Source organism: Lissotriton vulgaris, chromosome 1_1 (genome assembly GCF_964263255.1).
Source record: "Lissotriton vulgaris chromosome 1_1, aLisVul1.2, whole genome shotgun sequence".
NCBI lineage: Eukaryota > Metazoa > Chordata > Amphibia > Caudata > Salamandridae > Lissotriton > Lissotriton vulgaris.
Genome location: NC_141685.1, coordinates 243,555,195 through 243,582,303, shown reverse-complemented (window position 1 = coordinate 243,582,303; position 27,109 = coordinate 243,555,195). Strand labels below are relative to the sequence as shown.

Genomic DNA, 27,109 nt, shown 5'->3' with positions numbered 1-27,109 from the left:
GTAAGGTGAGTTTCCTGCAGACCCACTACATCTAATTGGTGGTCCGTTATATATTTCCACACCCTTTGCCTTTTCTGCGGAGAGTTCAGTCCCTTAACATTCCAGGTCCCTATGCTAACAGGCATCGGGAGACAAAAAAACAGAATCCTCTATATCTCGGGGGCATGCCCTCCACCCTTGTCGGGTGATGCCCTGGCGACACCACGTGTTAAGATCAGGCTCCCGCCAGCCCTCCGCCCCACTGTCCCAACCTCGAGTCCCATGCCTACCCGCCTCGCATCTCCCATACCAACAGCACCTCCCAGCTTCCCTCTCACCACCACACAACACTCTCCACAACACGACAGCGTCACCACCAACACCCCCCCTCGCCCCCAACCCCAACACCCCAAACAACCCCCCCAAGGCCCTCCCCCCCCCGGAAACCCCCTCACAAACCAACGAAAGTCCAAAAGGGTCCTCCATGGGATAGCGAGGAGACATCGGCCGATGTCCCCCAGAAATCTCGTACCTGGGCGTCTTCTCACAAAGTACATACGAACCCACGATACCTGCAGGGGTGCGCCCCTCCGGCGCCAGCCAGATCCTTTTTCAGAAATCACGCCGCCCCGGAACTAAGCTGAGAGGCAGACAGCGTGGCGGTGGCAACCGAGGCCACCGCGTCGTTCCGTTCTTGCATGCTGGTGGACCTGTCAGGCACCCTCCCCCCCCCCTCCCCGCCCACCCTGTGCCAGGAGGGGGACCGTCGCCGGCCCCTCGTAGAGGGACTCCTATCGCCATGTGAAGCATCCGGACCGTCGATCCCCAGTAGATCCATTGCCACTTGAAGGGACCTGATCTGTTCAAGCCTGTTGTTCCAACGAAATATGATGCGAAACGGGTGGCCCCAGGAGTAAGCAATATTGCGGTCCCGCAAGAAGGCAGTCACTGGTTTGAACTCACGCCGTTTCTGTAGAGTAGAAGCCGCCAAATCCTGGTACAACTGCGGGTGGTGCCCACGAAACTGGATAGACGAAGCCTCCCGGGCCTTCTTCAGAATGCGCTCTTTCAACTGAAAATCGTGGACGCAGACTAGGATGTCTGGCGGAGGGCCCCCCCCGCGCCTAGGAAGACCAACTCTATGGGCCCTGTCCATCTTGACATCAGTAAGTTCGTCGTCGCCCAAGATCTGCTGGAACAGCGCCAGGACATAGCCTCTCAGATCGCCGGACTCCCCGTCCCACGGCACCGACTTAATACGAACGTTGTTCCGCCTGGAGCGGTTCTCCAGGTCCTCCGCATGGGACTGCAGGTTCAGATTCTGCTCCCTAAGACACAGCACATCCTGTTGCAGCTGATGGACATCATTAGCCAAATTAAGATCACGGTCCTCTAGGGTGGCTACCCTCTCGCCAACCCCATCCAAGTCTCTCCTCACCTCCCTAAGGTCCGACGCAAGCTGGGACCGCAGCTCTGAGATGTCATCTTTGATGGAGGCAAACAGCTCAGTCATGAATGCCTTTGTGACCGGCGCCTCACCGTCCCCCGATGCGGAGGAGGAGCTCGCCCCAGGCGATGGCGGGAGCTGGGAGCCCCTGGTCAGGCCATCCTTGTTAACCTTCCCCCTCCTCTGGTTGTTCGCCATCACAAGATCGGTCGTGTGCGTCACCCCAAGCAGTCCACAATTCGCCGGCGACCACAACCCACTGCGCAATAGCCACCCGCGAGGTGAGGCGTCCGAGGCGGGCCCCCTCCTCCCCCGCTCCACACCGCGGGCCTCCCTGTGTCCTCCTCCGAGGTGCCTGGGCCGCTATAGCAGGTCCGCTCCACTCCACTGCCAGCCCTTCAGATCTTGCGATAGCCCCCACCAGGTCACAGTCCAGTGGTGCGCGCGTCCCCCAAGACCAGAGAGCGCCTCACAGGCCCGGGCCACTGCTCCCCGGTGGTATGGCGCCAAAGTTCGCTGCTCGGCACAGGCCCTCCGAGCCGAGCCTCACTCAGGTCGCAGGCTGCAGCCTAGACTTCAGGTGCCTCGCCACCCCTCTACCACAGGCCGCCGCCGTGCAGTGTGCCCTGTACACGTAGGCTACGTGTGGCTGCAATCCTCAGTGGGCCCACTCAGGGGGGGCCGCCCATCCCGCACCAGGCCGTCCTCGCACTCGGCCAGAGCCCTATGCCGCCTCCTCGCAGGTCCTGTCCAGCAGCCCGGCCCCGCCGGCGTCCTACGCGTGCCAAATCGCGGACCTGAGCCCCCTCCGGCTGCCACCAGGCGCTCACCTCCTTCCGTACTGCAGGGCCTCCGCTCCTCCGATCCGCATACAGCCCCTGATTCCGCCGCCGCTCCACACAGCTCGACACACGGGGAGGGGGCAGCGGGGCAAACGCCGACCTCCGGAGATCCCGCCGGCTACTGAGGTGCCACTCCAGGCATCGGGCCGACCTCCATCCCCTTACGGCGTCCGCTCTGCCTGCACTTCCTGTCGGCTTCCCTCCTACGCCAGTCCGGCGTCGGGCAGGCCCTCCACCGCTCCAGCTCCAAGAGCGCGCCTCTCCCCGCTGGTCGCTCCGATGGACTAGCGCCGCCACCAGAACTCAGCTACCATGCTCCGGTGCCCCCTGGCAGCAGAACCACCGGTCAGAGCACGGTCCCGGGGGTGCTATTCGGTGCTTTGCTGAAGTCGGCGCCGGAGGGAACGCAGAGAGCGACTCACTCCGTCGCCATCTTGGCCACGCCCCCAAGCACTTCATTTTTGTGCAACGTAGGAACTATTTAATTTCTCCTTAAATGCTCTGCCTACGTGCAAGATGTACGAACCATTGTTGCAGTTGCAAGAAGGCTGGCCTGAAGAATCAGGCCATTTGCAAGCACAAAGTGGCTTTTTCTGATGTTTTAAATCGAAGGTCCGTGAAAGGGGTGTTTGGGTGTACCTTCCAAATACCGAATTGTAGTGGTATGTAGAAATGTTTTTCCACCGTAATGTGGCCCAAAACAATCATACTTTATCACCATCTGAGTGATTGTGGTAACCAAACATGAAACAATAAGGTATCCCATAAAAACCTCTTCCCCTTTGAGAATGTTTCAAAACAAACATTTTAAGTGCAGGCATTGGTCCTATGTACCACTGCCTATTCAAATAAAATACCAATCAAACAAATACATATATTTTTTTTAATGATCCATTTTTCCTTTAATACATAATATTAAGAACTACTTCTACAGTTCCACAGTTTCAAGGTTGTACTTTCCGGCACAACTTAGCATGATCCTCTCACTCTTTCATGATGTACTGATATATTGTCATTCTGATCTTGGCTGACAGCTGGGGATATAACTCAGTGGTAGAGCATTTGACTGCAGATCAATTGGTCCCTGGTTCAAATCCGGGTGTCCCCTCATACTATTTTGAATCTGCTGTTTGTAGTTGGGAATTTTCATGAATCCCATTTGGATCATCTTTGACAGAGTCAGTGTTCCCTTGGATGTTACACTTTAATACCATTACAGTGTTGCTGATTAAAACTTGTGAGTAACTGCATTTTTTACACTGGGCTTGGTATTCCCTATGGGAAATTTCTGAAACATCATTGATCTATTTTGGAATTCGGCTCTACCTTTCACAGCTCTAAACAAAGGGAATGGACTATGAAACCAATTGACAAATTTGTTATACTGTTTGGTGCTCTCTTGAATCGCACTAAAGAAATGGCTTAGAATACTGGGCAGCTATGCAATCAATCTATTTCTCATTACACCTGTGTCCTCAGTCTTACATATATTCCATCTCTTCTCTGTCCATACAAAGTATGTGTTTGTTTGAAGCACTTCATTTTTGTGCAACTTAGGAACTATTTAATTTCTCCTTGAAAGCTCTGCCTACGTGCAAGATGTACAAACCCTCGTTGCAGTTGCAAGAAGGCTGGTCTGAAGAATCAGGCCAGTTGCAAGCACAAAGTGGCTTTTTTTGATGTATTAAATCAAAGGTACTTGAAAGGGGTGTTTGGGTGTTCCTTCCAAATACCGAATTGTAGTGGTATGTAGAAATGTTTTTCCATCGTAATTTGGCCAAAAAACAATCATACTTCACCACCATCTCGGTGATTGTGGTAACCAATCATCAAATGATAATGTGTCACGTAAAAACCTCTTCCCCTTTAAGAATGTTTCAAAACAATCATTGTATGTAGAGGCATTGGTCTTATGTACCACTGCCTATTCAAATAAAATAGCAATGAAACAAAGTAATCCGTTTTTTAAATGATACAGCTTTCCTTTAATAAATAATATTAACTACTACTTCTCCTGTTCCACAGTTTCAAGCCTGTACTTTCCGGCACAACTTAGCATGATCCTCTCACTCTTTCATGATGTACTGATATTATGTCATTCTGATTTTACTGAAAAGTTGGGGATATAGCTCAGTGGTAGAGCATTTGACTGCAGATCAAGAGGTCCCTGGTTCAAATCCGGGTGTCCCCTCAGACTATTTTGATTCTGTTGTTTGTAGTTGGGACTTTTCATCAATTCCTTTTGGATCATCTTTGACAGAGTCAGTGTTCCCTTGGATATTGCACTTTAATAGCATTACTTATTTTGATGCTCAAAACCTGTGAGTAAATGGAGTTTTAACACTCGGCTTGGTATTCCCTTTGGGAAATTTCTGAAAGATCATTGATCTATTTTGGAATTTGGCTCTTCCTTTTACAGCACTAAAGAAAGGGAATGGACTATGAAACAAATTGACAAATGTGTTATACTGTTTGGTGCTCTCTTGAATCGCACTAAAGAAATGGCTTAGAATACTGTGCAGCGATGCAGTCAGTCTATTTCTCATTTCACCTGTGTCCTCAGTCTTACATATATTCCACCTTTTCCCTGTGCATCCAAAGTATGTGCTTGTTTGAAGCACTTCATTTTTGTGCAACGTAGGAACTATTTAATTTCTCCTTAAATGCTCTGCCTACGTGCAAGATGTACGAACCATTGTTGCAGTTGCAAGAAGGCTGGCCTGAAGAATCAGGCCATTTGCAAGCACAAAGTGGCTTTTTCTGATGTTTTAAATCGAAGGTCCGTGAAAGGGGTGTTTGGGTGTACCTTCCAAATACCGAATTGTAGTGGTATGTAGAAATGTTTTTCCACCGTAATGTGGCCCAAAACAATCATACTTTATCACCATCTGAGTGATTGTGGTAACCAAACATGAAACAATAAGGTATCCCATAAAAACCTCTTCCCCTTTGAGAATGTTTCAAAACAAACATTTTAAGTGCAGGCATTGGTCCTATGTACCACTGCCTATTCAAATAAAATACCAATCAAACAAATACATATATTTTTTTTAATGATCCATTTTTCCTTTAATACATAATATTAAGAACTACTTCTACAGTTCCACAGTTTCAAGGTTGTACTTTCCGGCACAACTTAGCATGATCCTCTCACTCTTTCATGATGTACTGATATATTGTCATTCTGATCTTGGCTGACAGCTGGGGATATAACTCAGTGGTACAGCATTTGACTGCAGATCAAGAGGTCCCTGGTTCAAATCCGGGTGTCCCCTCATACTATTTTGAATCTGCTGTTTGTAGTTGGGAATTTTCATGAATCCCATTTGGATCATCTTTGACAGAGTCAGTGTTCCCTTGGATGTTACACTTTAATACCATTACAGTGTTGCTGATTAAAACTTGTGAGTAACTGCATTTTTTACACTGGGCTTGGTTTTCCCTATGGGAAATTTCTGAAACATCATTGATCTATTTTGGAATTCGGCTCTACCTTTCACAGCTCTAAACAAAGGGAATGGACTATGAAACCAATTGACAAATTTGTTATACTGTTTGGTGCTCTCTTGAATCGCACTAAAGAAATGGCTTAGAATACTGGGTAGCTATGCAATCAATCTATTTCTCATTACACCTGTGTCCTCAGTCTTACATATATTCCATCTCTTCTCTGTCCATACAAAGTATGTGTTTGTTTGAAGCACTTCATTTTTGTGCAACTTAGGAACTATTTAATTTCTCCTTGAAAGCTCTGCCTACGTGCAAGATGTACAAACCCTCGTTGCAGTTGCAAGAAGGCTGGTCTGAAGAATCAGGCCAGTTGCAAGCACAAAGTGGCTTTTTTTGATGTATTAAATCAAAGGTACTTGAAAGGGGTGTTTGGGTGTTCCTTCCAAATACCGAATTGTAGTGGTATGTAGAAATGTTTTTCCATCGTAATTTGGCCAAAAAACAATCATACTTCACCACCATCTCGGTGATTGTGGTAACCAATCATCAAATGATAATGTGTCACGTAAAAACCTCTTCCCCTTTAAGAATGTTTCAAAACAATCATTGTATGTAGAGGCATTGGTCTTATGTACCACTGCCTATTCAAATAAAATAGCAATGAAACAAAGTAATCCGTTTTTTAAATGATACAGCTTTCCTTTAATAAATAATATTAACGACTACTTCTCCTGTTCCACAGTTTCAAGCCTGTACTTTCCGGCACAACTTAGCATGATCCTCTCACTCTTTCATGATGTACTGATATTATGTCATTCTGATTTTACTGAAAAGTTGGGGATATAGCTCAGTGGTAGAGCATTTGACTGCAGATCAAGAGGTCCCTGGTTCAAATCCGGGTGTCCCCTCAGACTATTTTGATTCTGTTGTTTGTAGTTGGGACTTTTCATCAATTCCTTTTGGATCATCTTTGACAGAGTCAGTGTTCCCTTGGATATTGCACTTTAATAGCATTACTTAGTTTGATGCTCAAAACCTGTGAGTAAATGGAGTTTTAACACTCGGCTTGGTATTCCCTTTGGGAAATTTCTGAAAGATCATTGATCTATTTTGGAATTTGGCTCTTCCTTTTACAGCACTAAAGAAAGGGAATGGACTATGAAACAAATTGACAAATGTGTTATACTGTTTGGTGCTCTCTTGAATCGCACTAAAGAAATGGCTTAGAATACTGTGCAGCGATGCAGTCAGTCTATTTCTCATTTCACCTGTGTCCTCAGTCTTACATATATTCCACCTTTTCCCTGTGCATCCAAAGTATGTGCTTGTTTGAAGCACTTCATTTTTTTTTTTTTGTAAAATTTTTATTTTTGAGTTGCATAGAAAAATAAACATAGGGCTGCGGGGGAAACCGCACAGTGCACAAAGTCAAGGTAAACCCCTTGTACGCACATCAGCAATGACCCAAACCATATCATATTATACGCATATCCAGTCCAGGCTCGAGACAACATATCAATTAGGGCCACTGTACACAGTGTTCTACCGGCTTATCATTAGGTCAGTCCGGCTAAGATGACCAGTGCCGCAATGTGCCGGACCCCAGACCTCCAAGTCCCATACAGGCGGTGCAAATAATCAATTCGCGGGTCCTCCACAGCCCAAAAAACCCAAAACAACCAACAACCCTATCCCACCCCTTCCCTCCCCCCCGGTGGTGACGCCATTCACTCAACACTCAAACATATCCACATTACACTTGAAAGAGGTGCATCGATCTCAAAGAAGCCGGACATACGGCCGAGGGTAACCCCTTAGAAAGAAACGAAACCAGAGGACCCCACTGATATCGGAAATTCTTATACTGGCCCAGGAAGATGTCCGCCACTCTCTCCAGACTGAGCAACCTCCACAGCCGCGCATGCCACAATGAAACCGCCGGGGCCTCCTTCTTCTTCCAGGCCGCAGCCAGTGTGAGCTTCGCTGCGCCGAGGCACAGCCACAAAATCTTTTTATCTGCCCTGGTCTGATAAACGAGGCCAGGGTCTCGCAGCCCTAGCAGGACACAAGCCATAGATTCATCAATGGGATAAGTCAATATGTCCTTCACGTGGGAGAGGATTTCCTCCCAGTACGGACGGATCACCGGGCAGTCCCACCAGATATGGCGGAAGTCCCCCAGAAGACCGCAACCCCTCCAGCACCTATCTGAGGTCCCCGGAAAAATGCGGTGAAGCCTAGTCGGGCACATATACCATTGCATGATCGTTTTGAGGTGGGCCTCCCTCAAGTGCAAGGAATGGTTAAAGGTCGTCAAATCGCGCCACAGCGCCGACCATTCCGCGTCCGAGACATCTCGTCCCAGCAGTTCCTCCCATTGCCCCATATAACGAGGTCGAGGAGCTACTGTCGATTGAAGCAACAGCTGGTAAATGAAGGAAATGGCCCCCTTCATGGCAGACGTCCGCAATATAAAGGCTTCAAACGGCGTCGGTGGCCTCGTAGCCGCCTCCACTACTCCAGGTGACGTAGCCCAGTGAAGCAGCTGAACATGCCGGAAACGTTCAGTCTGGGGGACCCCATAATCTCTCATACAGTTAGCGAAAGTGAGGGTGTCCTGGCCGTGGAACAAATGGGTCAACGCCCGACAGCCCCCCTCCCTCCACACCGTAAACGGCCCCTCATGTAGTGCCGGTGGGAAAGCTGGGTTGTAATGCAAGGGCGTAAAAGGGGAAGGGAACGTGGTCCAACGGTCATCTCCCGCTAGTGAGTCCCACACCTTCAACACCGTGCTAGTGGGCGTACTGATATATGCATTGAGAGGGCGGTCCCTCTTCGGTTTCCAGGCTAGGTCCCAGATTGACCTACCAGCAACGCATCGATCCATATGGAGCCAGTGTTTCTCGGAGGTCTGTTGCGACCACTCCACCAAAACTCTCAGTTGCGCCGCTTTGTAATATAACTGCAGATCCGGGAGCCCAACCCCACCCTCCGATCTCGGCCGACGAAGAACTGCATAGGAGACCCGCGCCTGACCCCCCTGCCACACGAAGCGCAATATAGAAGTCTTGAGCCGTCGAAAGAAATCGCTGCCCATGGGGATAGGCAAGGCTTGGAACAAATATAAGAATTTAGGGAGGAGGACCATCTTCACAGCGTGGATTCTGCCCAGCCATGACAACATTTTTGGCTTCCACCTATCCAATTCCGCCCGGGACTTCGCCAGCAAAGACGGGAAGTTGGCCTGGAACAGCCCGCTCACCGTCGGAGTCAGATGGACCCCCAGGTAGACAATCGAACCTGTGGCCCAGGCCAACGGAGTCAGCGGGCGCACCCGGTCCCTCTCGACCTGCGACAGGGTAAGATTCAGGATGTGCGACTTGCTGTAGTTGACCTTAAAGCCTGCCACCCCCTCAAATTCCAACAAGACCTCCCTGATGCAAGGGAGCGAGCTCTCCGGATCAGTAATAGAGAACAAGACATCGTCCGCGAAGAGCGAAATCTTATGCTGTTCCCCCGCGAATGGCAGACCCCGGATCCCGCCATGCTCCCGCACCGCTACCGCCAGCGGCTCGATGCTCAGCGCGAATAGCAGGGGGGACAGAGGGCAGCCCTGCCTAGTGCCTCGAGTGTGAGTAACGAACGCTGACACATGACCATTCACCGCAACCCGGGACCGGGGGCAGCAGTAATTAGCCCTCACCATAGTGATGAAGGTCTCCGAAAAACCAAAGGCAGTCATGGTATTGAATAGGAACCCCCAGTCCACCCTGTCGAAGGCCTTCTCGGCGTCCAGGCCCACTAGGACTGCCGGTATACGAAATCGTTCCGCTTTTTCTATGAGATGCACCACCCGACGAGTGTTGTCATGCGTCTGGCGCCCCTTGATAAAGCCAGACTGGTCCGGATGGATTAGCGCCGGCATAAGGTCTTGTAGCCTACGTGCCAGGATCGCCGAATACAGTTTGGCGTCTAAGTTAAGAAGCGCTATCGGGCGAAAGGAGGCGCAATGTGCCGGATCCTTCCCCGGTTTTGGCAAGACCGTAATCATCGCCTCTGCCAGGGAGCCAGTGGAAGAACCAGAGGCGGCCACGTCATTGAACAGGGTGACCAAGAATTCGCAGAGCTCGGAAGCGTAAGATTTATAGAACACCGCAGTGTAACCGTCCGGGCCGGGCGCCTTGTGAAGCTTCAAGTTCTTAATTGCAGCTAGCACTTCCTCCCTGGTAATCGGTGCCCCTAAGAGCTCATTCCATTCTCTAGACACCTGCGGAAGGGGCAGACGTCTCAGGTATTCTTTCTGGGCAGTCGCGTCCAGGTGTTCCCCCTTGTAGAGGTCCGAGTAAAAGTGACCGAAGATGGCCGCCTTTGTCTCGTCCCGATGTTGAAGTTGTCCAGCAGAGTCGCGGATCCCTCCAATGTACTCACGTTCCCGCCTGTCACGAAGCTGTCGGGCCAAGTGCCTCCCCACCTTGTTGCCACAAGAGTAGGACTGTCGGCCCAACCTCAGAAGGGTGAACTCCGCCCTGTTACTGTAATGGGCCCTCAACTTCCCCCGTACCGCCGTGAGAGGCCGGAGGGTCACCCTCGAGGGGTTGAGTTTATGCGCCTGCTCGAGAGAAGCCAATTCAGCCTCCAGGGCCTCCCTCTCCTTGCGTCGCATCCTATTGAGTTGTGCGTTAAGGCCCAAGCAAGTGCCCCTGATGGACGCCTTAAAGGCATCCCACGTGTTGGGTACCGAGGTATCAGACGGTGGATTGAGGGCAAAGAACTCCCTGATGGCCACTCGCAGCGCCTTGTTAGAGGTTTCGTCCCGAAGCACCGAAGCCGGGAAATACCATTTCCGTTGCCCGGTGCCCGCCGACGACCAGCGCAAAGTAAGTACCAGCATGCTGTGGTCCGAGAGGGGCAGTATGGTGGAGTCAAGGACATCTCCTCTAAGAGCCTGGCTAAGGAATATGTGGTCCAGTCGTGAATATGAGTGGTGTACATGAGAAAAAAACGTGTAATCCCTGGACGTTGGATGTAGAAACCGCCACCCGTCAACCAACCCCATTTCCGTAACTTTCTGCCGTGACATCTCTGAGAACACACCAGTATCTGCCCTGCGAGCGCCAGAACAGTCCAGCGCCCCGTCCCACACCAAATTACAGTCCCCCATGAGGAACAACTGCCCTTCAACAAAATCCCCCACTTTATGCAGTAAACCTTGCAAAAACTTATTCTGGCCAGTATTAGGAGCATACAGCACAACAAAAGTACAGAGCCTCCCCTGGACCAGCCCCTTCACCATCAACCAGCGGCCCTCCCTGTCCGTGCGTATCGCCACAGGCTGGAAACGCAGCGAGGCATGGAAGAGGAGGGCCACCCCCTTGTGCTTTGTGGATGCAGAGGATCTGTAAATTAGGGGATACGCCTTATGCTTCAGACGCAGCTCATCCGTACGTGTAAGGTGAGTTTCCTGCAGACCCACTACATCTAATTGGTGGTCCGTTATATATTTCCACACCCTTTGCCTTTTCTGCGGAGAGTTCAGTCCCTTAACATTCCAGGTCCCTATGCTAACAGGCATCGGGAGACAAAAAAACAGAATCCTCTATATCTCGGGGGCATGCCCTCCACCCTTGTCGGGTGATGCCCTGGCGACACCACGTGTTAAGATCAGGCTCCCGCCAGCCCTCCGCCCCACTGTCCCAACCTCGAGTCCCATGCCTACCCGCCTCGCATCTCCCATACCAACAGCACCTCCCAGCTTCCCTCTCACCACCACACAACACTCTCCACAACACGACAGCGTCACCACCAACACCCCCCCTCGCCCCCAACCCCAACACCCCAAACAACCCCCCCAAGGCCCTCCCCCCCCCGGAAACCCCCTCACAAACCAACGAAAGTCCAAAAGGGTCCTCCATGGGATAGCGAGGAGACATCGGCCGATGTCCCCCAGAAATCTCGTACCTGGGCGTCTTCTCACAAAGTACATACGAACCCACGATACCTGCAGGGGTGCGCCCCTCCGGCGCCAGCCAGATCCTTTTTCAGAAATCACGCCGCCCCGGAACTAAGCTGAGAGGCAGACAGCGTGGCGGTGGCAACCGAGGCCACCGCGTCGTTCCGTTCTTGCATGCTGGTGGACCTGTCAGGCACCCTCCCCCCCCCCTCCCCGCCCACCCTGTGCCAGGAGGGGGACCGTCGCCGGCCCCTCGTAGAGGGACTCCTATCGCCATGTGAAGCATCCGGACCGTCGATCCCCAGTAGATCCATTGCCACTTGAAGGGACCTGATCTGTTCAAGCCTGTTGTTCCAACGAAATATGATGCGAAACGGGTGGCCCCAGGAGTAAGCAATATTGCGGTCCCGCAAGAAGGCAGTCACTGGTTTGAACTCACGCCGTTTCTGTAGAGTAGAAGCCGCCAAATCCTGGTACAACTGCGGGTGGTGCCCACGAAACTGGATAGACGAAGCCTCCCGGGCCTTCTTCAGAATGCGCTCTTTCAACTGAAAATCGTGGACGCAGACTAGGATGTCTGGCGGAGGGCCCCCCCCGCGCCTAGGAAGACCAACTCTATGGGCCCTGTCCATCTTGACATCAGTAAGTTCGTCGTCGCCCAAGATCTGCTGGAACAGCGCCAGGACATAGCCTCTCAGATCGCCGGACTCCCCGTCCCACGGCACCGACTTAATACGAACGTTGTTCCGCCTGGAGCGGTTCTCCAGGTCCTCCGCATGGGACTGCAGGTTCAGATTCTGCTCCCTAAGACACAGCACATCCTGTTGCAGCTGATGGACATCATTAGCCAAATTAAGATCACGGTCCTCTAGGGTGGCTACCCTCTCGCCAACCCCATCCAAGTCTCTCCTCACCTCCCTAAGGTCCGACGCAAGCTGGGACCGCAGCTCTGAGATGTCATCTTTGATGGAGGCAAACAGCTCAGTCATGAATGCCTTTGTGACCGGCGCCTCACCGTCCCCCGATGCGGAGGAGGAGCTCGCCCCAGGCGATGGCGGGAGCTGGGAGCCCCTGGTCAGGCCATCCTTGTTAACCTTCCCCCTCCTCTGGTTGTTCGCCATCACAAGATCGGTCGTGTGCGTCACCCCAAGCAGTCCACAATTCGCCGGCGACCACAACCCACTGCGCAATAGCCACCCGCGAGGTGAGGCGTCCGAGGCGGGCCCCCTCCTCCCCCGCTCCACACCGCGGGCCTCCCTGTGTCCTCCTCCGAGGTGCCTGGGCCGCTATAGCAGGTCCGCTCCACTCCACTGCCAGCCCTTCAGATCTTGCGATAGCCCCCACCAGGTCACAGTCCAGTGGTGCGCGCGTCCCCCAAGACCAGAGAGCGCCTCACAGGCCCGGGCCACTGCTCCCCGGTGGTATGGCGCCAAAGTTCGCTGCTCGGCACAGGCCCTCCGAGCCGAGCCTCACTCAGGTCGCAGGCTGCAGCCTAGACTTCAGGTGCCTCGCCACCCCTCTACCACAGGCCGCCGCCGTGCAGTGTGCCCTGTACACGTAGGCTACGTGTGGCTGCAATCCTCAGTGGGCCCACTCAGGGGGGGCCGCCCATCCCGCACCAGGCCGTCCTCGCACTCGGCCAGAGCCCTATGCCGCCTCCTCGCAGGTCCTGTCCAGCAGCCCGGCCCCGCCGGCGTCCTACGCGTGCCAAATCGCGGACCTGAGCCCCCTCCGGCTGCCACCAGGCGCTCACCTCCTTCCGTACTGCAGGGCCTCCGCTCCTCCGATCCGCATACAGCCCCTGATTCCGCCGCCGCTCCACACAGCTCGACACACGGGGAGGGGGCAGCGGGGCAAACGCCGACCTCCGGAGATCCCGCCGGCTACTGAGGTGCCACTCCAGGCATCGGGCCGACCTCCATCCCCTTACGGCGTCCGCTCTGCCTGCACTTCCTGTCGGCTTCCCTCCTACGCCAGTCCGGCGTCGGGCAGGCCCTCCACCGCTCCAGCTCCAAGAGCGCGCCTCTCCCCGCTGGTCGCTCCGATGGACTAGCGCCGCCACCAGAACTCAGCTACCATGCTCCGGTGCCCCCTGGCAGCAGAACCACCGGTCAGAGCACGGTCCCGGGGGTGCTATTCGGTGCTTTGCTGAAGTCGGCGCCGGAGGGAACGCAGAGAGCGACTCACTCCGTCGCCATCTTGGCCACGCCCCCAAGCACTTCATTTTTGTGCAACGTAGGAACTATTTAATTTCTCCTTAAATGCTCTGCCTACGTGCAAGATGTACGAACCATTGTTGCAGTTGCAAGAAGGCTGGCCTGAAGAATCAGGCCATTTGCAAGCACAAAGTGGCTTTTTCTGATGTTTTAAATCGAAGGTCCGTGAAAGGGGTGTTTGGGTGTACCTTCCAAATACCGAATTGTAGTGGTATGTAGAAATGTTTTTCCACCGTAATGTGGCCCAAAACAATCATACTTTATCACCATCTGAGTGATTGTGGTAACCAAACATGAAACAATAAGGTATCCCATAAAAACCTCTTCCCCTTTGAGAATGTTTCAAAACAAACATTTTAAGTGCAGGCATTGGTCCTATGTACCACTGCCTATTCAAATAAAATACCAATCAAACAAATACATATATTTTTTTTAATGATCCATTTTTCCTTTAATACATAATATTAAGAACTACTTCTACAGTTCCACAGTTTCAAGGTTGTACTTTCCGGCACAACTTAGCATGATCCTCTCACTCTTTCATGATGTACTGATATATTGTCATTCTGATCTTGGCTGACAGCTGGGGATATAACTCAGTGGTAGAGCATTTGACTGCAGATCAATTGGTCCCTGGTTCAAATCCGGGTGTCCCCTCATACTATTTTGAATCTGCTGTTTGTAGTTGGGAATTTTCATGAATCCCATTTGGATCATCTTTGACAGAGTCAGTGTTCCCTTGGATGTTACACTTTAATACCATTACAGTGTTGCTGATTAAAACTTGTGAGTAACTGCATTTTTTACACTGGGCTTGGTATTCCCTATGGGAAATTTCTGAAACATCATTGATCTATTTTGGAATTCGGCTCTACCTTTCACAGCTCTAAACAAAGGGAATGGACTATGAAACCAATTGACAAATTTGTTATACTGTTTGGTGCTCTCTTGAATCGCACTAAAGAAATGGCTTAGAATACTGGGCAGCTATGCAATCAATCTATTTCTCATTACACCTGTGTCCTCAGTCTTACATATATTCCATCTCTTCTCTGTCCATACAAAGTATGTGTTTGTTTGAAGCACTTCATTTTTGTGCAACTTAGGAACTATTTAATTTCTCCTTGAAAGCTCTGCCTACGTGCAAGATGTACAAACCCTCGTTGCAGTTGCAAGAAGGCTGGTCTGAAGAATCAGGCCAGTTGCAAGCACAAAGTGGCTTTTTTTGATGTATTAAATCAAAGGTACTTGAAAGGGGTGTTTGGGTGTTCCTTCCAAATACCGAATTGTAGTGGTATGTAGAAATGTTTTTCCATCGTAATTTGGCCAAAAAACAATCATACTTCACCACCATCTCGGTGATTGTGGTAACCAATCATCAAATGATAATGTGTCACGTAAAAACCTCTTCCCCTTTAAGAATGTTTCAAAACAATCATTGTATGTAGAGGCATTGGTCTTATGTACCACTGCCTATTCAAATAAAATAGCAATGAAACAAAGTAATCCGTTTTTTAAATGATACAGCTTTCCTTTAATAAATAATATTAACTACTACTTCTCCTGTTCCACAGTTTCAAGCCTGTACTTTCCGGCACAACTTAGCATGATCCTCTCACTCTTTCATGATGTACTGATATTATGTCATTCTGATTTTACTGAAAAGTTGGGGATATAGCTCAGTGGTAGAGCATTTGACTGCAGATCAAGAGGTCCCTGGTTCAAATCCGGGTGTCCCCTCAGACTATTTTGATTCTGTTGTTTGTAGTTGGGACTTTTCATCAATTCCTTTTGGATCATCTTTGACAGAGTCAGTGTTCCCTTGGATATTGCACTTTAATAGCATTACTTATTTTGATGCTCAAAACCTGTGAGTAAATGGAGTTTTAACACTCGGCTTGGTATTCCCTTTGGGAAATTTCTGAAAGATCATTGATCTATTTTGGAATTTGGCTCTTCCTTTTACAGCACTAAAGAAAGGGAATGGACTATGAAACAAATTGACAAATGTGTTATACTGTTTGGTGCTCTCTTGAATCGCACTAAAGAAATGGCTTAGAATACTGTGCAGCGATGCAGTCAGTCTATTTCTCATTTCACCTGTGTCCTCAGTCTTACATATATTCCACCTTTTCCCTGTGCATCCAAAGTATGTGCTTGTTTGAAGCACTTCATTTTTGTGCAACGTAGGAACTATTTAATTTCTCCTTAAATGCTCTGCCTACGTGCAAGATGTACGAACCATTGTTGCAGTTGCAAGAAGGCTGGCCTGAAGAATCAGGCCATTTGCAAGCACAAAGTGGCTTTTTCTGATGTTTTAAATCGAAGGTCCGTGAAAGGGGTGTTTGGGTGTACCTTCCAAATACCGAATTGTAGTGGTATGTAGAAATGTTTTTCCACCGTAATGTGGCCCAAAACAATCATACTTTATCACCATCTGAGTGATTGTGGTAACCAAACATGAAACAATAAGGTATCCCATAAAAACCTCTTCCCCTTTGAGAATGTTTCAAAACAAACATTTTAAGTGCAGGCATTGGTCCTATGTACCACTGCCTATTCAAATAAAATACCAATCAAACAAATACATATATTTTTTTTAATGATCCATTTTTCCTTTAATACATAATATTAAGAACTACTTCTACAGTTCCACAGTTTCAAGGTTGTACTTTCCGGCACAACTTAGCATGATCCTCTCACTCTTTCATGATGTACTGATATATTGTCATTCTGATCTTGGCTGACAGCTGGGGATATAACTCAGTGGTACAGCATTTGACTGCAGATCAAGAGGTCCCTGGTTCAAATCCGGGTGTCCCCTCATACTATTTTGAATCTGCTGTTTGTAGTTGGGAATTTTCATGAATCCCATTTGGATCATCTTTGACAGAGTCAGTGTTCCCTTGGATGTTACACTTTAATACCATTACAGTGTTGCTGATTAAAACTTGTGAGTAACTGCATTTTTTACACTGGGCTTGGTTTTCCCTATGGGAAATTTCTGAAACATCATTGATCTATTTTGGAATTCGGCTCTACCTTTCACAGCTCTAAACAAAGGGAATGGACTATGAAACCAATTGACAAATTTGTTATACTGTTTGGTGCTCTCTTGAATCGCACTAAAGAAATGGCTTAGAATACTGGGTAGCTATGCAATCAATCTATTTCTCATTACACCTGTGTCCTCAGTCTTACATATATTCCATCTCTTCTCTGTCCATACAAAGTATGTGTTTGTTTGAAGCACTTCATTTTTGTGCAACTTAGGAACTATTTAATTTCTCCTTGAAAGCTCTGCCTACGTGCAAGATGTACAAACCCTCGTTGCAGTTGCAAGAAGGCTGGTCTGAAGAATCAGGCCAGTTGCAAGCACAAAGTGGCTTTTTTTGATGTATTAAATCAAAGGTACTTGAAAGGGGTGTTTGGGTGTTCCTTCCAAATACCGAATTGTAGTGGTATGTAGAAATGTTTTTCCATCGTAATTTGGCCAAAAAACAATCATACTTCACCACCATCTCGGTGATTGTGGTAACCAATCATCAAATGATAATGTGTCACGTAAAAACCTCTTCCCCTTTAAGAATGTTTCAAAACAATCATTGTATGTAGAGGCATTGGTCTTATGTACCACTGCCTATTCAAATAAAATAGCAATGAAACAAAGTAATCCGTTTTTTAAATGATACAGCTTTCCTTTAATAAATAATATTAACGACTACTTCTCCTGTTCCACAGTTTCAAGCCTGTACTTTCCGGCACAACTTAGCATGATCCTCTCACTCTTTCATGATGTACTGATATTATGTCATTCTGATTTTACTGAAAAGTTGGGGATATAGCTCAGTGGTAGAGCATTTGACTGCAGATCAAGAGGTCCCTGGTTCAAATCCGGGTGTCCCCTCAGACTATTTTGATTCTGTTGTTTGTAGTTGGGACTTTTCATCAATTCCTTTTGGATCATCTTTGACAGAGTCAGTGTTCCCTTGGATATTGCACTTTAATAGCATTACTTAGTTTGATGCTCAAAACCTGTGAGTAAATGGAGTTTTAACACTCGGCTTGGTATTCCCTTTGGGAAATTTCTGAAAGATCATTGATCTATTTTGGAATTTGGCTCTTCCTTTTACAGCACTAAAGAAAGGGAATGGACTATGAAACAAATTGACAAATGTGTTATACTGTTTGGTGCTCTCTTGAATCGCACTAAAGAAATGGCTTAGAATACTGTGCAGCGATGCAGTCAGTCTATTTCTCATTTCACCTGTGTCCTCAGTCTTACATATATTCCACCTTTTCCCTGTGCATCCAAAGTATGTGCTTGTTTGAAGCACTTCATTTTTGTGCAACGTAGGAACTATTTAATTTCTCCTTAAATGCTCTGCCTACGTGCAAGATGTACGAACCATTGTTGCAGTTGCAAGAAGGCTGGTCTGAAGAATCAGGCCATTTGCAAGCACAAAGTGGCTTTTTCTGATGTTTTAAATCGAAGGTCTGTGAAAGGGGTGTTTGGGTGTACCTTCCAAATACCGAATTGTAGTGGTATGTAGAAATGTTTTTCCACCGTAATGTGGCCCAAAACAATCATACTTCATCACCATCTGAGTGATTGTGGTAACCAAACATGAAACAATAAGGTATCCCGTAAAAACCTCTTCCCCTTTGAGAATGTTTCAAAACAAACATTTTAAGTGCAGGCATTGGTCCTATGTACCACTGCCTATTCAAATAAAATACCAATCAAACAAATACATATTTTTTTTAATGATCCATTTTTACTTTATTAAATAATATTAAGAACTACTTCTACAGTTCCACAGTTTCAAGGTTGTACTTTCCGGCACAACTTAGCATGATCCTCTCACTCTTTCATGATGTACTGATATATTGTCATTCTGATCTTGGCTGACAGCTGGGGATATAGCTCAGTGGTAGAGCATTTGACTGCAGATCAAGAGGTCCCTGGTTCAAATCCGGGTATCCCCTCATACTATTTTGAATCTGCTGTTTGTAGTTGGGAATTTGCATGATTTACATTTGGATCATCTTTGACAGAGTCAGTGTTCCCTTGGATGTTACACTTTAAGAACATTACAGTGTTGCTGATTAAAACTTGTGAGTAACTGCATTTTTGACACTGGGCTTGGTATTCCCTATGGGAAATTTCTGAAACATCATTGATCTATTTTGGAATTCGGCTCTACCTTTCACAGCTCTAAACAAAGGGAATGGACTATGAAACCAATTGACAAATTTGTTATACTGTTTGGTGCTCTCTTGAATCGCACTAAAGAAATGGCTTAGAATACTGGGCAGCTATGCAATCAATCTATTTCTCATTACACCTGTGTCCTCAGTCTTACATATATTCCATCTCTTCTCTGTCCATACAAAGTATGTGTTTGTTTGAAGCACTTCATTTTTGTGCAACTTAGGAACTATTTAATTTCTCCTTGAAAGCTCTGCCTACGTGCAAGATGTACAAACCCTCGTTGCAGTTGCAAGAAGGCTGGTCTGAAGAATCAGGCCAGTTGCAAGCACAAAGTGGCTTTTTTTGATGTATTAAATTGAAGGTACTTGAAAGGGGCGTTTGGGTGTTCCTTCCAAATACCGAATTGTAGTGGTATGTAGAAATGTTTTTCCATCGTAATTTGGCCAAAAAACAATCATACTTCACCACCATCTCGGTGATTGTGGTAACCAATCATCAAATGATAATGTGTCACGTAAAAACCTTTTCCCCTTCAAGAATGTTTCAAAACAATCATTGTATTTAGAGGCATTGGTCTTATGTACCACGGCCTATTCAAATAAAATAGCAATGAAAAAATGTATCTGTTTTCTAAATGATCCGGTTTTACTTTAATAAATAATATTAAGGACTACTTCTCCTGTTCCACAGTTTCAAGCCTGTACTTTCCGGCACAACTTAGCATGATCCTCTCACTCTTTCATGATGTATTGATAGTATGTCATTCTGATTTTACTGAAAAGCTGGGGATATAGCTCAGTGGTAGAGCATTTGACTGCAGATCAAGAGGTCCCTGGTTCAAATCCGGGTGTCCCCTCAGACTATTTTGATTCTGTTGTTTGTAGTTGGGACTTTTCATCAATTCCTTTTGGATCATCTTTGACAGAGTCAGTGTTCCCTTGGATATTGCACTTTAATAGCATTACAGAGTTTGCTGCTCAAAACATGTGAGTAAATGGAGTTTTAACACTCGGCTTGGTATTCCCCTTGGGAAATTTCTGAAAGATCATTGATCTATTTTGGAATTTGGCTCTTCCTTTTACAGCACTAAAGAAAGCGAATGGACTATGAAACAAATTGACAAATTTGTTATACTGTTTGATGCTTTCTTGAATCGCACTAAAGAAATGGCTTAGAATACTGTGCAGCGATGCAGTCAGTCTATTTCTCATTTCACCTGTGTCCTGAGTCTTACATATATTCCACCTTTTCCCTGTGCATTAAAAGTATGTGCTTGTTTGAAGCACTTCATTTTTGTGCAACGTAGGAACTATTTAATTTCTCCTTGAAAGCTCTGCCTACGTGCTAGATGTACAAACCCTCGTTGCAGTTGCAAGAAGGCTGGTCTGAAGAATCAGGCCAGTTGCAAGCACAAAGTGGCTTTTTTTGATGTATTAAATCGAAGGTATTTGAAAGGGGTGTTTGGGTGTTCCTTCCAAATACCGAATTGTAGTGGTATGTAGAAATGTTTTTCCTCCGTAATTTGGCCAAAAAACATTCATACTTCACCACCATCTCGGTGATTGTGGTAACCAATCATCAAATGATAATGTGTCATGTAAAAACCTCTTCCGCTTTAAGAATGTTTCAAAACAATCATTGTATGTAGAGGCATTGGTCTTATGTACCACTGCCTATTCAAATAAAATAGCAATGAAACAAATTAATCTGTTTTTTAAATGATCCAGTTTTACTTTAATAAATAATATTAAGGACTACTTCTCCTGTTCCACAGTTTCAAGCCTGTACTTTCCGGCACAACTTAGCATGATCCTCTCACTCTTTCATGATGTACTGATATTATGTCATTCTAATTTTTCTGAAAAGCTGGGGATATAGCTCAGTGGTAGAGCATTTGACTGCAGATCAAGAGGTCCCTGGTTCAAATCCAGGTGTCCCCTCAGACTATTTTGATTCTGTTGTTTGTAGTTGGGACTTTTCATCAATTCCTTTTGGATCATCTTTGACAGAGTCAGTGTTCCCTTGGATATTGCACTTTAATAGCATTACAGAGTTTGCTGCTCAAAACCTGTGAGTAAATGCAGTTTTAACACTCGGCTTGGTGTTCCCTTTGGGAACTTTCTGAAAGATCATTGATCTTTTTGGGAATTTGGCTCTTCCTTTTACAGACCTAAAGAAAGGGAATGGACTATGAAACAAATTGACAAATTTGTTATACTGTTTGGTGCTTTCTTGAATCGCACTAAAGAAATGGCTTAGAATACTGTGCAGCGATGCAGTCAGTCTATTTCTCATTTCACCTGTGTCCTCAGTCTTACATATATTCCACCTTTTCCCTGTGCATTAAAAGTATGTGCTTGTTTGAAGCACTTCATTTTTGTGCAACGTAGGAACTATTTAATTTCTCCTTAAATGCTCTGCCTACGTGCAAGATGTACGAACCATTGTTGCAGTTGCAAGAAGGCTGGCCTGAAGAATCAGGCCATTTGCAAGCACAAAGTGGCTTTTTCTGATGTTTTAAATCGAAGGTCCGTGAAAGGGGTGTTTGGGTGTACCTTCCAAATACCGAATTCTAGTGGTATGTAGAAATGTTTTTCCACCGTAATGTGGCCCAAAACAATCATACTTCATCACCATCTGAGTGATTGTGGTAACCAAACATGAAACAATAAGGTATCCCGTAAAAACCTCTTCCCCATTGAGAATGTTTCAAAACAAACATTTTAAGTGCAGGCATTGGTCCTATGTACCACTGCCTATTCAAATAAAATACCAATCAAACAAATACATATATTTTTTTTAATGATCCATTTTTCCTTTAATAAATAATATTAAGAACTACTTCTACAGTTCCACAGTTTCAAGGTTGTACTTTCCGGCACAACTTAGCATGATCCTCTCACTCTTTCATGATGTACTGATATATTGTCATTCTGATCTTGGCTGACAGCTTGGGATATAGCTCAGTGGTAGAGCATTTGACTGCAGATCAAGAGGTCCCTGGTTCAAATCCGGGTGTCCCCTCATACTATTTTGAATCTGCTGTTTGTAGTTGGGAATTTTCATGAATCCCATTTGGATCATCTTTGGCAGAGTCAGTGTTCCCTTGGATGTTACACTTTAATACCATTACAGTGTTGCTGATTAAAACTTGTGAGTAACTGCATTTTTTACACTGGGCTTGGTATTCCCTATGGGAAATTTCTGAAACATCATTGATCTATTTTGGAATTCGGCTCTACCTTTCACAGCTCTAAACAAAGGGAATGGACTATGAAACCAATTGACAAATTTGTTATACTGTTTGGTGCTCTCTTGAATCGCACTAAAGAAATGGCTTAGAATACTGGGCAGCTATGCAATCAATCTATTTCTCATTACACCTGTGTCCTCAGTCTTACATATATTCCATCTCTTCTCTGTCCATACAAAGTATGTGTTTGTTTGAAGCACTTCATTTTTGTGCAACTTAGGAACTATTTAATTTCTCCTTGAAAGCTCTGCCTACGTACAAGATGTACAAACCCTTGTTGCAGTTGCAAGAAGGCTGGTCTGAAGAATCAGGCCAGTTGCAAGCACAAAGAGGCTTTTTTTGATGTATTAAATTGAAGGTACTTGCAAGGGGTGTTTGGGTGTTCCTTCCAAATACCGAATTGTATTGGTATGTAGAAATGTTTTTCCACCGTAATGTGGCCCAAAACAATCATACTTCATCACCATCTGATTGATTGTGGTAACCAAACATGAAATAATAAAGTATCCCGTAAAACCCTCTTCCCCTTCGAGAATGTTTCAAAACAAACATTTTAAGTGCAGGCATTGGTCCTATGTACCACTGCCTATTCAAATAAAATACCAATCAAACAAATACATATTTTTTTTTAATGATCCATTTTTCCTTTAATAAATAATATTAAGAACTACTTCTACAGTTCCACAGTTTCAAGGTTGTACTTTCCGGCACAACTTAGCATGATCCTCTCACTCTTTCATGATGTACTGATATATTGTCATTCTGATCTTGCATGACAGTTGGGGATATAGCTCAGTGGTAGAGCATTTGACTGCAGATCAAGAGGACCCTGGTTCAGATCCGGGTATCCCCTCATACTATTTTGAATCTGCTGTTTGTAGTTGGGAATTTTCATGAATCCCATTTGGATCATCTTTGACATAGTCAGTGTTTCCTTGGATGTTACACTTTAATAACATTACAGTGTTGCTGATTAAAACTTGTGAGTAACTGCATTTTTTACACTGGGCTTGGTATTCCCTATGGGAAATTTCTGAAACATCATTGATCTATTTTGGAATTCGGCTCTACCTTTCACAGCTCTAAACAAAGGGAATGGACTATGAAACCAATTGACAAATTTGTTATACTGTTTGGTGCTCTCTTGAATCGCACTAAAGAAATGGCTTAGAATACTGGGCAGCTATGCAATCAATCTATTTCTCATTACACCTGTGTCCTCAGTCATACATATATTCCATCTCTTCTCTGTCCATACAAAGTATGTGTTTGTTTGAAGCACTTCATTTTTGTGCAACTTAGGAACTATTTAATTTCTCCTTGAAAGCTCTGCCTACGTGCAAGATGTACAAACCCTCGTTGCAGTTGCAAGAAGGCTGGTCTGAAGAATCAGGCCAGTTGCAAGCACAAAGTGCCTTTTTTTGATGTATTAAATTGAAGGTACTTGAAAGGGGTGTTTGGGTGTTCCTTCCAAATACCGAATTGTAGTGGTATGTAGAAATGTTTTTCCATCGTAATTTGGCCAAAAAACAATCATACTTCACCACCATCTCGGTGATTGTGGTAACCAATCATCAAATGATAATGTGTCACGTAAAAACCTCTTCCACTTTAAGAATGTTTCAAAGCAATCATTGTATGTAGAGGCATTGGTCTTATGTACCACTGCCTATTCAAATAAAATAGCAATGAAACAAATTAATCTGTTTTTTAAATGATCCAGTTTTACTTTAATAAATAATATTAAGGACTACATCTCCTGTTCCACAGTTTCAAGCCTGTACTTTCCGGCACAACTTAGCATGATCCTCTCACTCTTTCATGATGTACTGATATTATGTCATTCTAATTTTTCTGAAAAGCTGGGGATATAGCTCAGTGGTAGAGCATTTGACTGCAGATCAAGAGGTCCCTGGTTCAAATCCAGGTGTCCCCTCAGACTATTTTGATTCTGTTGTTTGTAGTTGGGACTTTTCATCAATTCCTTTTGGATCATCTTTGACAGAGTCAGTGTTCCCTTGGATATTGCACTTTAATAGCATTACAGAGTTTGCTGCTCAAAACCTGTGAGTAAATGCAGTTTTAACACTCGGCTTGGTGTTCCCTTTGGGAACTTTCTGAAAGATCATTGATCTTTTTGGGAATTTGGCTCTTCCTTTTACAGACCTAAAGAAAGGGAATGGACTATGAAACAAATTGACAAATTTGTTATACTGTTTGGTGCTTTCTTGAATCGCACTAAAGAAATGGCTTAGAATAATGTGCAGCGATGCAGTCAGTCTATTTCTCATTTCACCTGTGTCCTCAGTCTTACATATATTCCACCTTTTCCCTGTGCATTAAAAGTATGTGCTTGTTTGAAGCACTTCATTTTTGTGCAACGTAGGAACTATTTAATTTCTCCTTAAATGCTATGCCTACGTGCAAGATGTACGAACCATTGTTGCAGTTGCAAGAAGGCTGGCCTGAAGAATCAGGCCATTTGCAAGCACAAAGTGGCTTTTTCTGATGTTTTAAATCGAAGGTCCGTGAAAGGGGTGTTTGGGTGTACCTTCCAAATACCGAATTCTAGTGGTATGTAGAAATGTTTTTCCACCGTAATGTGGCCCAAAACAATCATACTTCATCACCATCTGAGTGATTGTGGTAACCAAACATGAAACAATAAGGTATCCCGTAAAAACCTATTCCCCTTTGAGAAAGTTTCAAAACAAACATTTTAAGTGCAGGCATTGGTCCTATGTACCACTGCCTATTCAAATAAAATACCAATCAAACAAATACATATATTTTTTTTAATGATCCATTTTTCCTTTAATAAATAATATTAAGAACTACTTCTACAGTTCCACAGTTTCAAGGTTGTACTTTCCGGCACAACTTAGCATGATCCTCTCACTCTTTCATGATGTACTGATATATTGTCATTCTGATCTTGGCTGACAGCTTGGGATATAGCTCAGTGGTAGAGCATTTGACTGCAGATCAAGAGGTCCCTGGTTCAAATCCGGGTGTCCCCTCATACTATTTTGAATCTGCTGTTTGTAGTTGGGAATTTTCATGAATCCCATTTGGATCATCTTTGGCAGAGTCAGTGTTCCCTTGGATGTTACACTTTAATACCATTACAGTGTTGCTGATTAAAACTTGTGAGTAACTGCATTTTTTACACTGGGCTTGGTATTCCCTATGGGAAATTTCTGAAACATCATTGATCTATTTTGGAATTCGGCTCTACCTTTCACAGCTCTAAACAAAGGGAATGGACTATGAAACCAATTGACAAATTTGTTATACTGTTTGGTGCTCTCTTGAATCGCACTAAAGAAATGGCTTAGAATACTGGGCAGCTATGCAATCAATCTATTTCTCATTACACCTGTGTCCTCAGTCATACATATATTCCATCTCTTCTCTGTCCATACAAAGTATGTGTTTGTTTGAAGCACTTCATTTTTGTGCAACTTAGGAACTATTTAATTTCTCCTTGAAAGCTCTGCCTACGTGCAAGATGTGCAAACCCTCGTTGCAGTTGCAAGAAGGCTGGTCTGAAGAATCAGGCCAGTTGCAAGCACAAAGTGCCTTTTTTTGATGTATTAAATTGAAGGTACTTGAAAGGGGTGTTTGGGTGTTCCTTCCAAATACCGAATTGTAGTGGTATGTAGAAATGTTTTTCCATCGTATTTTGGCCAAAAAACAATCATACTTCACCACCATCTCGGTGATTGTGGTAACCAATCATCAAATGATAATGTGTCACGTAAAAACCTCTTCCACTTTAAGAATGTTTCAAAGCAATCATTGTATGTAGAGGCATTGGTCTTATGTACCACTGCCTATTCAAATAAAATAGCAATGAAACAAATTAATCTGTTTTTTAAATGATCCAGTTTTACTTTAATAAATAATATTAAGGACTACTTCTCCTGTTCCACAGTTTCAAGCCTGTACTTTCCGGCACAACTTAGCATGATCCTCTCACTCTTTCATGATGTACTGATATTATGTCATTCTAATTTTTCTGAAAAGCGGGGGATATAGCTCAGTGGTAGAGCATTTGACTGCAGATCAAGAGGTACCTGGTTCAAATCCAGGTGTCCCCTCAGACTATTTTGATTCTGTTGTTTGTAGTTGGGACTTTTCATCAATTCCTTTTGGATCATCTTTGACAGAGTCAGTGTTCCCTTGGATATTGCACTTTAATAGCATTACAGAGTTTGCTGCTCAAAACCTGTGAGTAAATGCAGTTTTAACACTCGGCTTGGTGTTCCCTTTGGGAACTTTCTGAAAGATCATTGATCTTTTTGGGAATTTGGCTCTTCCTTTTACAGACCTAAAGAAAGGGAATGGACTATGAAACAAATTGACAAATTTTTTATACTGTTTGGTGCTTTCTTGAATCGCACTAAAGAAATGGCTTAGAATACTGTGCAGCGATGCAGTCAGTCTATTTCTCATTTCACCTGTGTCCTCAGTCTTACATATATTCCACCTTTTCCCTGTGCATTAAAAGTATGTGCTTGTTTGAAGCACTTCATTTTTGTGCAACGTAGGAACTATTTAATTTCTCCTTAAATGCTCTGCCTACGTGCAAGATGTACGAACCATTGTTGCAGTTGCAAGAAGGCTGGCCTGAAGAATCAGGCCATTTGCAAGCACAAAGTGGCTTTTTCTGATGTTTTAAATCGAAGGTCCGTGAAAGGGGTGTTTGGGTGTACCTTCCAAATACCGAATTGTAGTGGTATGTAGAAATGTTT

The 27,109-nt window shown here is 45.5% G+C and overlaps 16 non-coding genes across 16 annotated transcripts; all 16 read left to right on the top strand.

The window, feature by feature from the left end:
- The first annotated feature begins 3,304 nt into the window (after positions 1 to 3,304).
- On the top strand, positions 3,305 to 3,376 carry TRNAC-GCA (transfer RNA cysteine (anticodon GCA)). The gene has a single exon. It is a non-coding gene; the product is annotated as a tRNA-Cys (tRNA).
- A 1,011-nt stretch (positions 3,377 to 4,387) lies between these two features.
- Positions 4,388 to 4,459, top strand: TRNAC-GCA (transfer RNA cysteine (anticodon GCA)). Its single transcript has one exon. It is a non-coding gene; the product is annotated as a tRNA-Cys (tRNA).
- Positions 4,460 to 5,471: 1,012 nt separating this feature from the next.
- Positions 5,472 to 5,543, top strand: TRNAC-GCA (transfer RNA cysteine (anticodon GCA)). The gene has a single exon. It is a non-coding gene; the product is annotated as a tRNA-Cys (tRNA).
- Positions 5,544 to 6,554: 1,011 nt separating this feature from the next.
- Positions 6,555 to 6,626, top strand: TRNAC-GCA (transfer RNA cysteine (anticodon GCA)). Its single transcript has one exon. It is a non-coding gene; the product is annotated as a tRNA-Cys (tRNA).
- A 7,843-nt stretch (positions 6,627 to 14,469) lies between these two features.
- On the top strand, positions 14,470 to 14,541 carry TRNAC-GCA (transfer RNA cysteine (anticodon GCA)). Its single transcript has one exon. It is a non-coding gene; the product is annotated as a tRNA-Cys (tRNA).
- A 1,011-nt stretch (positions 14,542 to 15,552) lies between these two features.
- TRNAC-GCA (transfer RNA cysteine (anticodon GCA)) lies at positions 15,553 to 15,624 on the top strand. Its single transcript has one exon. It is a non-coding gene; the product is annotated as a tRNA-Cys (tRNA).
- Positions 15,625 to 16,636: 1,012 nt separating this feature from the next.
- TRNAC-GCA (transfer RNA cysteine (anticodon GCA)) lies at positions 16,637 to 16,708 on the top strand. The gene has a single exon. It is a non-coding gene; the product is annotated as a tRNA-Cys (tRNA).
- A 1,011-nt stretch (positions 16,709 to 17,719) lies between these two features.
- Positions 17,720 to 17,791, top strand: TRNAC-GCA (transfer RNA cysteine (anticodon GCA)). The gene has a single exon. It is a non-coding gene; the product is annotated as a tRNA-Cys (tRNA).
- Positions 17,792 to 18,801: 1,010 nt separating this feature from the next.
- TRNAC-GCA (transfer RNA cysteine (anticodon GCA)) lies at positions 18,802 to 18,873 on the top strand. Its single transcript has one exon. It is a non-coding gene; the product is annotated as a tRNA-Cys (tRNA).
- Positions 18,874 to 19,883: 1,010 nt separating this feature from the next.
- Positions 19,884 to 19,955, top strand: TRNAC-GCA (transfer RNA cysteine (anticodon GCA)). The gene has a single exon. It is a non-coding gene; the product is annotated as a tRNA-Cys (tRNA).
- Positions 19,956 to 20,967: 1,012 nt separating this feature from the next.
- On the top strand, positions 20,968 to 21,039 carry TRNAC-GCA (transfer RNA cysteine (anticodon GCA)). The gene has a single exon. It is a non-coding gene; the product is annotated as a tRNA-Cys (tRNA).
- A 1,012-nt stretch (positions 21,040 to 22,051) lies between these two features.
- On the top strand, positions 22,052 to 22,123 carry TRNAC-GCA (transfer RNA cysteine (anticodon GCA)). The gene has a single exon. It is a non-coding gene; the product is annotated as a tRNA-Cys (tRNA).
- A 1,010-nt stretch (positions 22,124 to 23,133) lies between these two features.
- On the top strand, positions 23,134 to 23,205 carry TRNAC-GCA (transfer RNA cysteine (anticodon GCA)). Its single transcript has one exon. It is a non-coding gene; the product is annotated as a tRNA-Cys (tRNA).
- Positions 23,206 to 24,216: 1,011 nt separating this feature from the next.
- TRNAC-GCA (transfer RNA cysteine (anticodon GCA)) lies at positions 24,217 to 24,288 on the top strand. Its single transcript has one exon. It is a non-coding gene; the product is annotated as a tRNA-Cys (tRNA).
- Positions 24,289 to 25,300: 1,012 nt separating this feature from the next.
- TRNAC-GCA (transfer RNA cysteine (anticodon GCA)) lies at positions 25,301 to 25,372 on the top strand. Its single transcript has one exon. It is a non-coding gene; the product is annotated as a tRNA-Cys (tRNA).
- Positions 25,373 to 26,383: 1,011 nt separating this feature from the next.
- On the top strand, positions 26,384 to 26,455 carry TRNAC-GCA (transfer RNA cysteine (anticodon GCA)). Its single transcript has one exon. It is a non-coding gene; the product is annotated as a tRNA-Cys (tRNA).
- Positions 26,456 to 27,109: the final 654 nt, after the last annotated feature.